At 36.4% G+C, this 11,532-nt stretch overlaps 1 long non-coding RNA gene across 1 annotated transcript in view; it reads right to left on the bottom strand.

Annotated features, from left to right (window-relative positions):
• Nucleotides 1-207: 207 nt before the first annotated feature.
• LOC137852388 (uncharacterized) overlaps nt 208-11,532 on the bottom strand; it is a 35,576-nt gene continuing 24,251 nt past the window's right edge. Inside the window, exons 3-4 of the long non-coding RNA XR_011093793.1 lie at nt 7,953-8,156; nt 208-971 (exon numbers count right to left, since the gene is read on the bottom strand). This is a non-coding gene — a long non-coding RNA (uncharacterized lncRNA). The remainder of the gene's footprint in view (nt 972-7,952; nt 8,157-11,532) is intronic.

The raw sequence follows: 11,532 nt of genomic DNA, 5'->3' as shown, positions 1-11,532 counted from the left end.
GTTCTCCTGATAGTATAGCTTCTACCTCAAAAGAAATACTACTAACGATTGTTTTTTAATGTAATTGCATGACATTTAAAAAAACCTTCTAGGTAAATATTATCAGTCAAAATAGAAGGACAAATCAGGATGTAGAAGGCCATATTGGAGTGGAAAAAACCTTTCAACTGCTTGTAAAGCAAGGGCAACTTTTAACTCCTTGTGATTTATTACACCTCTGTTCATTACAGTTTGGAGTTCAGTAGCCACAATTAAAATCAGAAGGAAATAACTCCTTGCCTTGTGCCCTTCTATTGCCCCTATCCCCTACAGCCAATGCCGTTGGGAGTTGCAGCACCACAGGGCTGGCTTGGCATGCAGTCAGCAGAGGGCAGAGTGCGAAGCCTGCTTGGCCTGGGCCTGTGCCCAGGCCCTGGCCTACCAGGCTCACCTTGTTGCAAGGGCCATGTCACCAACCCCAGGAACAGGCGGTGGCAGGGAATCTCTCGGGGAAGGGCCACAGCCTGTAAAGCCATTCAGTAGATTATCCAGAACAAAAAATCTTACTGTCTTAAAGGCTGAAGGATGACTAATGGTTGCCTTAGGCTGTGAAACATCTGAAACGCCACTGGGGAGTGTATCAGGACAGGACTGGTGCTGTGGCACTCCAGAGACTTTGTGGAAAAAATTACAGTTACAGTTTTAACTTGGCTGCTTCCTGAGTTATCCCCTTAGGTTTCAAACCTCGCAACCCATCTGAAATGTAGCGATGTCCCAGCATGATACACTTAGCACATCTGATTGTTTAATTACTATCCTCCCTTCCACACATGTAGGATCACAGTTTCACCTGCTCATGTGGCACCCACATGTGCTGTCCTGAACATCAGTGTGTGAGGAGCTTGGGATCACTGCCAGTCTGTTATCTTCTTCTCCTGCATTCATTCGTGCTCTTTGTGCAAACTGTGGCTTCTGCATGCTGCTCTGCATACCTAAATAGAAATGCAGTAACAAAATAATCATGCAATTTGTGTAATACTTAGCTGAATCTTTGTTAATTGTGTTGAAAGTGAAAAGCATCTTCTAAATAAAAACAAGATAGCAAACTTCCTTGTGCAATAGTTGAATAATTACATGAAAAGTAAATATAGTTTTTGAAATCTGTTTTTAAAGCTTCCCATCAAGTAAAGGCAGATGGACTTTAATTAAATGCTATCATGATGGCTGTTGAATGAATGTATATCAAGTATTGCTCAATAGAAAAATAGTATAGGTGTTTTCTCAGAACTACATTAAAAATACATTTTCTTTCTGAAAAATACCCCAGAAATAGTGAGTGCAGGTGAGAGAAGAAAGGGAAAATTCCTAGTGGGAAACACAGACAGACTTCCAGGAATCAGGCACATGCAATATGTATTAATTAAAATAATTTGTTCTTGGTCAAAACCTACATACAATGAGCAATACAGAGAGAGGAATTGGGGTTACACTTTTGGTTCCTGTAAAGGTTCATTTCCATTGTTCAGGGACATTATGAAGTGTTTTTGTAGCAGGTTTCCTCCTCCAGCCTTGTTCTCTGGCAGGCTGGCAGCATGGATAGCAGCATTGCTTGCATTCTGGTATCAAGGTCGGATTTGGCCTTTGTTTTTTATGCTGTGTTTTCATGTTATAATTCAGAGATTCAAGGTAAGGGGGACAGAGAATAGTTTAGCCTCTTTCCTAGTAGATGACAACAGAATTTGCAATGAGTTTGCAAGACTACACCTGAGCAGAGGTAGAGTGATTTAGTAAAGTATGAGCTGTCTTGGGAGTTTGCATCCTTCCCTGTCTGTGCTGTTGCTCTCTTGCTGAATGATCTTTTCAGCCTAATGTCTCAGTTTCTTCAACTGTAAAATGGTCACATTAATAAAGCAATAAGCAAAGTGCTTTGCTTTCTCAAGAGAAAATCTGATGTATAATAACTGGGCACCATTTATTTTTTTCTGGAATATTTTAGAAGAGAGTTCTGGTTTCTTGTGGTCCCAATGTCTCCTCTGTCATCCTTGAAATACTGTGTTTGTGTGTTTTTTGTAATTTCTGCTTGGCTGTTTCAGTCGCTAAAGGATAAATGAATACCCATGGTACTTTCAGGCCAATTTTGAATACTTCTCTCAAGGTAGTTAAACATGTATGTGCAGTGACATCCCTGTCATGGCAGAGGAAGCTGTTTATATTAACATTTCAATATATTCATGTTGAATATATTAACGTATTCAACATTTCCAAGTGATGGCATGGCAAGAGCATTGCAAACATCCAACCAATATCTAATTGTGCTGACTAGTTATTTCTCATTTGATTATAAGCAGTGAATTGGTTAACAGTATTGGTACTTAAATGTGCATGTTTATGCTTCAAGGCTGACACTCCGGTAAGATGAATGGGGGAAGTTAACTTTGCTTGATGCTATTGTTTTAGCTGGTAAGGATGAGGACTCAACAAGATGAAAGTATGTTGGTTTACATTGTCAAGGCTATCTTCACAACCAGAAGCTAGAAACTTCCTTTATTATGAGAAAACAAACACATAAATTCTGGGAAAAAGAATAAACCCCTCCATTAATCTGCATGAAAGCCTTAAATCATTCAGATTCATAGATTTGATACTTATGGCAATATTTTTTTTCTTCTGCATTTGGACTAAATGTCATTATCAGGCAGCATCATTCCTTGCATCCATTGATAGGCTAAGTTAATAGAATGTTACCTTGTTCTATTGAAATCTGTTCAGAAAAAGAAATGAGGTTCTTGGCTCCCTTTGTCTTGTTGAACAATATAGGATATCTCATTTGATCTAATTTTACATCAGCTTCCCAATTGAGAAGCAGGAGTGAATGAGTTATGCATGCTAAACATGTTGAGAAATGCAGATGAAAAATTATTATGTAATCCCAAAGCACCAAATTATATGACCTTTATTCATATTGAAATAATGAGAAGTATTTACAGAATAACTTACTGTTAACTTTTGCTTTATAGTTCCATTTTCATAGGATTAAAGGAACCTAAAAATGAATGAAAGTGTAGGATAGTGAATGATGCTGTGTGTTTGAAGATATCCACACTCCAACTTAATCATTGAATATATCTCAGTATATCAGTACCTCATCCGTAGTATTACTGCAGGGATTTTCAGAAAAATAGCATGTAATGTCAGCTCTGTACTTAAACTGTAACCAACAAACCCTGGGGAGCTATCAAGTTATCAGTCTTTAGTACTGAAAACATAACACCGGTTTAAGTATAGCTACTCAAAATGGGTCAAGTTACAGCTGGGTTATGTTTTAGTGAACTAAAATTAATAGGGTATTTTCAGCCAAACAGGCAAATTCGTAGATGTAGATATTTTTAACCAAGTTCCTGATTATATAAGCTCATTTTAACACTGTGAAAATTGGTTAGGTGTACACACATGCAAAAACACCTGTGAACTCTGAAGTTCCAAATTTTTTATTGCATGGAACCTCAAGCCAGGACTGAAATGCCAGCATTTCAGCATTCAAATTCTGGATCAATGTTAAGGTTTAAGATGATTTGGAGTTTGAACCTTGTGTACTTTAGATGTAGATGTCACATACCCTCATCTAAGGCAAAATTGGTCCTGTCAAAACTAAAATGATTGTGTATCAGATATGTTCTCAATTTCTAAAGGAAAGAGAGAGATTGAGAGAGAGAGAGAGATCTTGACATAAGAGCTATATCTGAGTAAGTTACTTCTGAAGCTATGGGACCATAAGCATCTTTGATGGCCTAGGTAAAACAGTTATGCTCTTCTCATGTACACTTTAATTAAATGTGCAAAGATAAATTTGCATGTCAGATATGCTAACATAAATTGAGAATTTGAAGATTAATGTCAGACAGTATTTCACATTCACATTCAACATTTTTCTGTGATTCTGTGAAGATTATATCTCTATTTTCTCACCTGTTCCACTGGTGAATCTCTAAGAGACAGTGTGGTTTTGGCCCCAGGTGATTAGGTCTTTTTTTTCTCTTTTTTTTTTTTTTTTTTTCTTTTATATTTCTTTTTTTTTTTTTCTCTCTCTCTTTTTTTTTTCAAAGCACATAAATTATTTCTAGACCATTAATTGGAAAAAAAGAGAAACTAATGCCAGTTTACTCTTGATTTTGGAAAGAATAATGGTCTTCAGCCTGTTAATTAAGTTTGTCACGTGTCTAGCTATATAAACTTTTAACACAACTCAGTCAAATTTAAGATCCAGACAGTAGGGTCTAAACATGCTTTTTGTGACACTCTCTGAAAAGTCAAAGAATACACAGATTCATAAGTGAATTACAGTGTTACTAATACAATCCTTAAAAAGTCAGTAATATATATTAATACAGTTTTTCATAATGTTTTCAACTCTCTGTACATAAGGAAAAGAAATAAAAAAATATATATTTCTTGTACTATTGGCTTTATACATGTGCATGAAATATTAATTTTGAAATTAAGAAGGTTAGAACTTCAAAGGTTGAATAGAAACATTTCTGTGTTCCCCTTTCCAAATTGTACTTTCCAAAATGCAAGTAATGAAACGACCACTAGAGCCAGTTTTAGGCTGTTTCTGCCTTGTGATGGATACAGATCAGTTTGGTAATTATTATTTTTATTATTTTTAATCAGAGATACTTAAATACTTTCCTCAGTATATTTTCCTGGTAATCTCATAATTTTGGGCATAAACTCATAATATCTTTCCACATCAGAAAACAGCTATTTCCATTTAGCTGATGGGAAATTGAGGCACAAAGGCACATGATCTTTTCCATATCATGGTGGATGAAGATCAGTCAGAATAAGCTAAATGATTTTTCACTGAGGATTAACTTCTCAATTGCTATCTATCTATCTTTATACCAGTTCAAGATGATGAATTAAACTGCTAAATGCTTAGAAAACAAAATATTACTAATATGATTTGGTGAGTAAAACCAAACCAAACAAATTAAAAGACAAATGCAGGTTATATGCATAGTTATCCTTATTTTGATGTGTGTTTTGGGAAAAGGAAGAGGGAAAATGTTATTTTTTTTCCCATCAGAAAAATCTATGTAGTTTGCCAATATCTGCCTTGGCAACACTTTACTTGCAATGTATATATTGGACCTTTTATGAAAATGGTCTCCCAGGATTGAGAAAAACTGTGAGCAAAACTATGTGGCAGGAAACATTTAAACAGGAAAATATGAAATACAATTCAGATTTGATAAATTCAGTGTCAAAAGACACTCTACTTTGCAGTACTTAAAAGATATCTCCAGCCTAAAAATATGCTATTGATTGAGAAGAAAAATGAAGGCAATGGTAGAAAATCGCAAAAGTAAAAGCAAGAGTAATAGCAGTGAGTTTAAAATGGACTCTAGGGAAATATGAACAATTGATACAGGAAGCTGAAAGTATCTTTGAAAAACTCTGTAGAGGATTGAGGAAAATAAGAAACAATACATTAAGTATATAAGGAAAAAGTGATATCCCAGTAATGGTGCAAATCCAGCATTCAGCAAGGATAGTAAAAACATGGATCATGATGTGCAAAAGACATTTGTAGTCATACACATCTTTTTTTCTAGAATAAGACAAGAAGATCTATTTCTATCTTGAAGCCAGTGGTAAGTATTTTCCCTCTTATCAGTAGCTAGAAGCAATACTGAACAAATATTATTGTCTTTTGTTTATATTGGAATGATCAGGTAATAGCATTGATGCAACCTAAGGTAGTTTATTTCTGTGTACTTATTATTATTTTTTTTTAATAAATGTACAGAATGCTGGAAAAATAGCCAAAGACTTGATTAATGCTGATATTTGCAATTAAAATTGTATTCAAAAAGTTAAAAAGTTAAAAGACTGACTAAAATGTAGGGACTAAAGAAATAAGTATAGGCGTGGAATAGTCAAGCAAGGAAATATTTCTAGTACAGTCCTGTAAGGATCTATTATTTGTCCAATACTATGCAGTATCTTCAGCAAAGTCTGGAAAATGTGAAAATGTTAATAGCAAAACTTATGGGTGATGTAATCATTTGACAAAAAATTAATGGTGACAAAAGGGGAATGAGCTAATCTGGAGTGCTCATTAGGTGTGCTCATGGAGTGCTCATTAAATATCATTAACACAAGATATATTTGCATATTGTTAAACCTGAGGCCAAAAGACAAAGAATTTATGTAATACTGAATCCTTTAGAGCAGGTACTCTAGAAAAGACTTAATAATTTGAAACTGAGCTACCAGAATGATACTATGATTAAAATGTCAGATGCGGTATTTTCATGTCTGAGCAAGGGAATACAGATGGAAAAGGTGATATTCCTTCTGTGTATGTAGAGAGAGCATTCCTGGAATACACTGTCCAGTTCTGACAGTTATACTTTAAGAAGGACATTGACAAACTGGAATGGGCTCAGAAGAAAGCTGCAAGAAAAAAAAAATGAGGTCTGAGAAATGTGCCTTATATAAGCCACCTAAGAAATTCAATGCATTTACTCAAGGTTGGAAAAAAACTTTATAGACTTTATCACCATCTGTAAGAACTTTCATGGAAAGATGTTCTTGACCAGTTCCCTTTAGTTTAATAAAATATTTAAAATTATTTGCTAATTATCAATTATTCTTGTTACTTGATCACTAGCTAATTAATAATAAAGATGGAACTACCAGAAATTTAAGTTTGACAATTCTGAGCTTGAAACAGCTTGAAATATCAAGTGATAGTAATTAATTTTTTGAATAAGTTCTGATATACCAATGTGCTGGATTTTCCATCTGCTGCAATTCTTAAATTGAGCTGTGACATATTTGTCAGAAAGACAGCCAGTCTAGAACAGATATTATGGCTGATGCAGAATTCATCAGGTCCTGTTCCCTAATTTATACAGCAGGATGAAAAGGTAGCTTTGGGCTATAATATCACCAAGGAAAAAGTAACCAAGGTACACTGGAGTAAAAAAGACTGCAAATATGTACTCCAAATGCCACTATCACAATAAAAATACATTGGAAAGGAAAATGATGTTAAATGACCGAAGAAAGGAGGACTGTTTTTAATGCATAGCCTACAAAATATCATGTTTCTGCTACTGAGTCTGCCTCTGACTTCCTTATTTTGTCCAATTCAAGTCATTTTTACTCAGTATAGTTGTGTCTAGTTTGCTTTGAAACTTTGACTGGTGAGTCTGAATTAAGTTTAAAGCATGAAAATCAAACACAGTGATGACTGCAAAAAATACTGCATTTGATGTACAGTGGTTGTATGTGCCAAGGAGGTGCAGAGTTTTTCTTTAGCTATTCTAAAAAGAGCTGGAGTGCAGATGGGTCTGACTGAAAAAAGTATACAAATATATCACATATGTGTTTATGATCTTCTGTCCTTCTTAAATCAGGCCCTCCTTTGGCACTTCATTCTACTTCATTGTTCAATGGGAGTTTGCGAGTATTAGCGGCTACAATATTTTGTAATGGCAAAAGACGCTAAAAGCATTGAGAGTTTGGGGCTTGTTTGTTTGTTTATTTTTCTTAAGTCAAAGCATTAAGGTCTGTGATGAAAAAACTGCAATGGCACATGCACTCATTTACAAAACATAAGTCCTCTACTGCTATATAGCAGTCCTTGGGAAGGCCCACAGATTCAAATGTGAATTATGTTTTGTATAGATATGAGCTAAAATGTAATTCCATTGGCTCACAACCACATATAATGTTATCTAATGCACTTTTTTCTTTTTTTTTTCTTTTTTTTTTCTTTTTTTTTTTTCTTTTTTTTTTACTGTAACAGGCAGATGTCTTTTTAGTCGTAAAAATATATATATAAAAAACATGACACTGCTTTCTTTTGGTGATTTTACCCTAGTTTATATTCCAAACCCTCTTATTAAAACACCTTCTAGGACTGGTTACCAAAATGACTTCTTAAAAGTCTTACTTACAGACATTTTATGACTTCAGAAAAAAAGGTTGGTGTTAAAATCAAATGTTTCTTCAAGTAGGCAGCCACTTCAACATTCTTTTCCAGAAAGCTTTTATCATTTACATCACTTGGTCTTTTCTCTGCTTCCTCATAGCTTCTTCTGCCAATGTTTGGCATTTGTTAAGCTTTCTCCTCTATTTAGAATACTTCTTGAGCTTGGAAACTTTCCAGGAAAAAAAAAAAAAAAAAAAAAAGCTTAAGTGCCTTCTGCAAGATTTGACAAACTATTTTATTAACAATGAAAATTCAGTTCTAAATGTGATTTTTGTTTGTTTGTTTGTTTGTTTTTTTTTCTTCTGATTTTACATCCTAGCACATTATTTTACGTCCACAGTTTTACAAGCACAGTTTTTGACCATTTCTGAACAGATTTGGCCTCATACAGAAAGTCTTTAAGTATTTAGTCTGTATCAGTTAGAAAACACTCCGAGGGTGGGAACATCTGGAAATAAACTGCATGACCCACTTTAGCATACTTTGCACCATGAAAGCTTGTATATTATTTCAGTGGCCCCTGGAGCTGCTGTTTTGGACAGTTTTGCTCAGTCTGGACCTTGAAATGACTCATCTCTATCCCCTGCTCCCCCAAAATAAATTCATAACATTCAAGACGTGAGGGAGGATTGTCAGCACATTAATGTGTAGGTCATTTTTGATTAAAGTATACTTTGCCCAATATGGTCTGTATTCTTCCATTTTAGGCCACTGCCTCACAACATAGCCATGAAGAAATTGCTTCCCTGTCTCACCAGGAGAGTCATGATGGCAAGTACCTTGCTCTTTACTTACTGCTGTGTGCTGTGTTAAAGGCATCTGTATTGAATCATTCATTTGTGTAGCAGCTTGTGCAAAGCTTAGTGAATGAAGCAGTGAGCTAATGAATGAACATTCCTACTTAAAACAGACATATATATCTTTCAAGTTGTATTCCTTCATCGTGATGGCATACCTCAGCCCATTGGCTCAGTCCAAAGTAAATCCATAACATGTCATAGCTGGATAGACCTCTGATGAGATTCTTTTCAACAAGTTAGCATACTGTTAAGTCATTATTTTCAAGGTCTCTAACACAGAAGTCCCTTGTTGAACAACTTTGCTTTATTTGGCCCACTGTGTGAAGGCACGTTTGAGTGAGATTTTTAATTCCCAATTCATGAATATTATTCCAACACAAATGTAAATCTCTGCAAGCATTGGGCTACTACTCTGTATTCTAACAACATATGGAAGATAATACTGTGCCCATTCTTAATTACTTAATTAAAATAATCGTTGGAACAACTTTATATAGCTATATAGTATCTTTTTTATTTTTATTTTTTTTTTTTTTTCCTGATAGACTTGTGTGGTTAGAATAAGTCATAGGCAGGGAATTTTACTGACTTGTCAATGATGGTGAGTCTTAAAGCAATAACTTTAGTAACAAAACACTATATTCATTCCCAGTTGGACAGAGTCTTGAGGAGGACAGAGACTGCTTGAATGGAGCAGTGGTGCAAGCTGCTGGCAAGGCTTGTCCAGGGATCTTCTGGCTCCACACCGGGGAGGAAACCAAGGGGAGAGTGTTGATTGGCTCCCTGAGCCTCCTTGTTGAATCTAACCTATCATATTTTTTAAACACCCGAGTGACTCCTGGTGTCTTTTAGGAGAGGTAATTGCTTCTACCACTTTTTTCCTATTGCTTTCTGACCATCTCAGTTCTTTCTTAAGGGGTTGCCCTTAGTAACACTGATGTGAACTGTACATAGGCTTAAAGAAAATTAACAGTGACTCAGAAAATGAGAATTATCTGGAAATAAAATGCATTCCTCTGGAATACAATATCATGGAGACTTGATTATTTCTTCTCGTGGAAGGGGCCAAGGTGTTTTATGATACCATACAGTTGTAGCTGAGATTGGCCTGTAGCCCAATCAACTAGTCATTCCTTTCTGGTGTATTTCTGTATTGGACTCATGCTGAAATGCTCACAAGAGATTTAGGTAACTCTCTACAAATGCTTTTGCAGGTAGTGAGTGTTAATATAATTTAAAAAATCTGTTGTTTTCCCACCCTTCTCCTACTCTTCACCTCTCTTTGTGAGAAAGGTAAATCATTCAGGGGTTGCTTTCAGCAAATACCATTTTGTTGAATTTACAGGAAGGGCTGCAGTTCCTCTGTGCACATGATGCTTTCTAACACATCACAGGCATCTTAAATGAAAAACATAAAAAATGCACACAAAAACATACAAATCTTTTTCCTCCCAAAATGTCCACACAGGAAAATGTTATGAAACTAAGTATGCTAACTACAACTTCACTCATAGTTTGTGTACAAAATTATGCCAACTTTATTATGAATATCCTTTTTGAAAGTGAGAGGATAAGACTCCTTCTTTCTTCTACTATCACAAGATGAAAACAAAACAAAACAAAACAAAAACATATTTACTCTTCAGCTGCCTACAGAAATGTCACTGATGTTCAGGATGATGAATTGCTTCCTTTAGATGTGCCATTCTCCTTTCCAAGGATCCATCCTCATTTTTTTGCCTTTAAAACCTAAAAGTCATAGCAAAGACTTCTCACTTCATTCATCACTTCCACTTCCTCCATTTTGTGAGCATTTATGTAGCATAAAATGCAGTGCTGATGGCACTCTGCTCTTTGCCCATGTCTGAGTTTGGGATCAACTATGCTGATCTATCAATTAGAATTGCTATTAAAAAAATAAAAATAAAATTATTTCTCTACTGTTCTTATAATTAGCTATTTGGAAATGAATTTTTCCCTCTCTTCCATATATAAAACTGCCTTGGAGGCGTTGTAACATTTCTGGATTATTAGCAAACAGATGTACAATGAGAGTGGAAAAATGAGAAGACTGATGGACTCTGATGAGGGTGGAAAGGCCTTGCAGAGAGATCTGGACAGATTGGAGAGCTGGGCAATCACCAACCACATGAAGTTTAACAAAGGTAATTGCTGGGTCCTGCACCTGTGATGTGGCAACCCTGGTGCTACATATAGACTGGGTGATGAGATGCTGGAGAGCAGTCCTGCAGAGAGGGATCTGGGGGTTGTGGTTGACAGCAAGTTGACTATGAGCCAGCAGTGTGCCCTGGCAGCCAGAAGGGACAGCCATATCCTTGGATGCAGCAAGCACAGCATCGCTAGTCGGTCGAGGGAAGTGATTGTCCCACTCTACTCTGCGCTGGTCTGGCCTCACCTTACAGTACAAGAAGGACATTAAACTGTTGGAGAGCGTCCAGAAGAGGGTGACGAAGATGGTGAAGGGCCTAGAGGGGAAGATATATGAGGAGTGGCTGAGGGCACTGGGCCTTTTCAGCCTGGAGAAGAGGAGGCTGAGGGGGGACCTCATCGCAGTCTACAACTTCCTCGCGAGGGGGAGTGGAGAGGCAGGTGACCTATTCTCTGTAAACACCAGTGATAGGACCCACGGGAATGGTGTTAAGCTGAGGCAGGGGAAGTTTAGGCTGGACATCAGCAAGAGGTTCTTCACCGAGAGGGTGGTTGCACACTGGAACAGGCTCCCCA

Source organism: Anas acuta, chromosome 2, assembly GCF_963932015.1.
Source record: "Anas acuta chromosome 2, bAnaAcu1.1, whole genome shotgun sequence".
NCBI lineage: Eukaryota > Metazoa > Chordata > Aves > Anseriformes > Anatidae > Anas > Anas acuta.
Note: the sequence above shows the minus strand (reverse complement) of the source record. Positions and strands in the feature narration are given on the sequence as shown.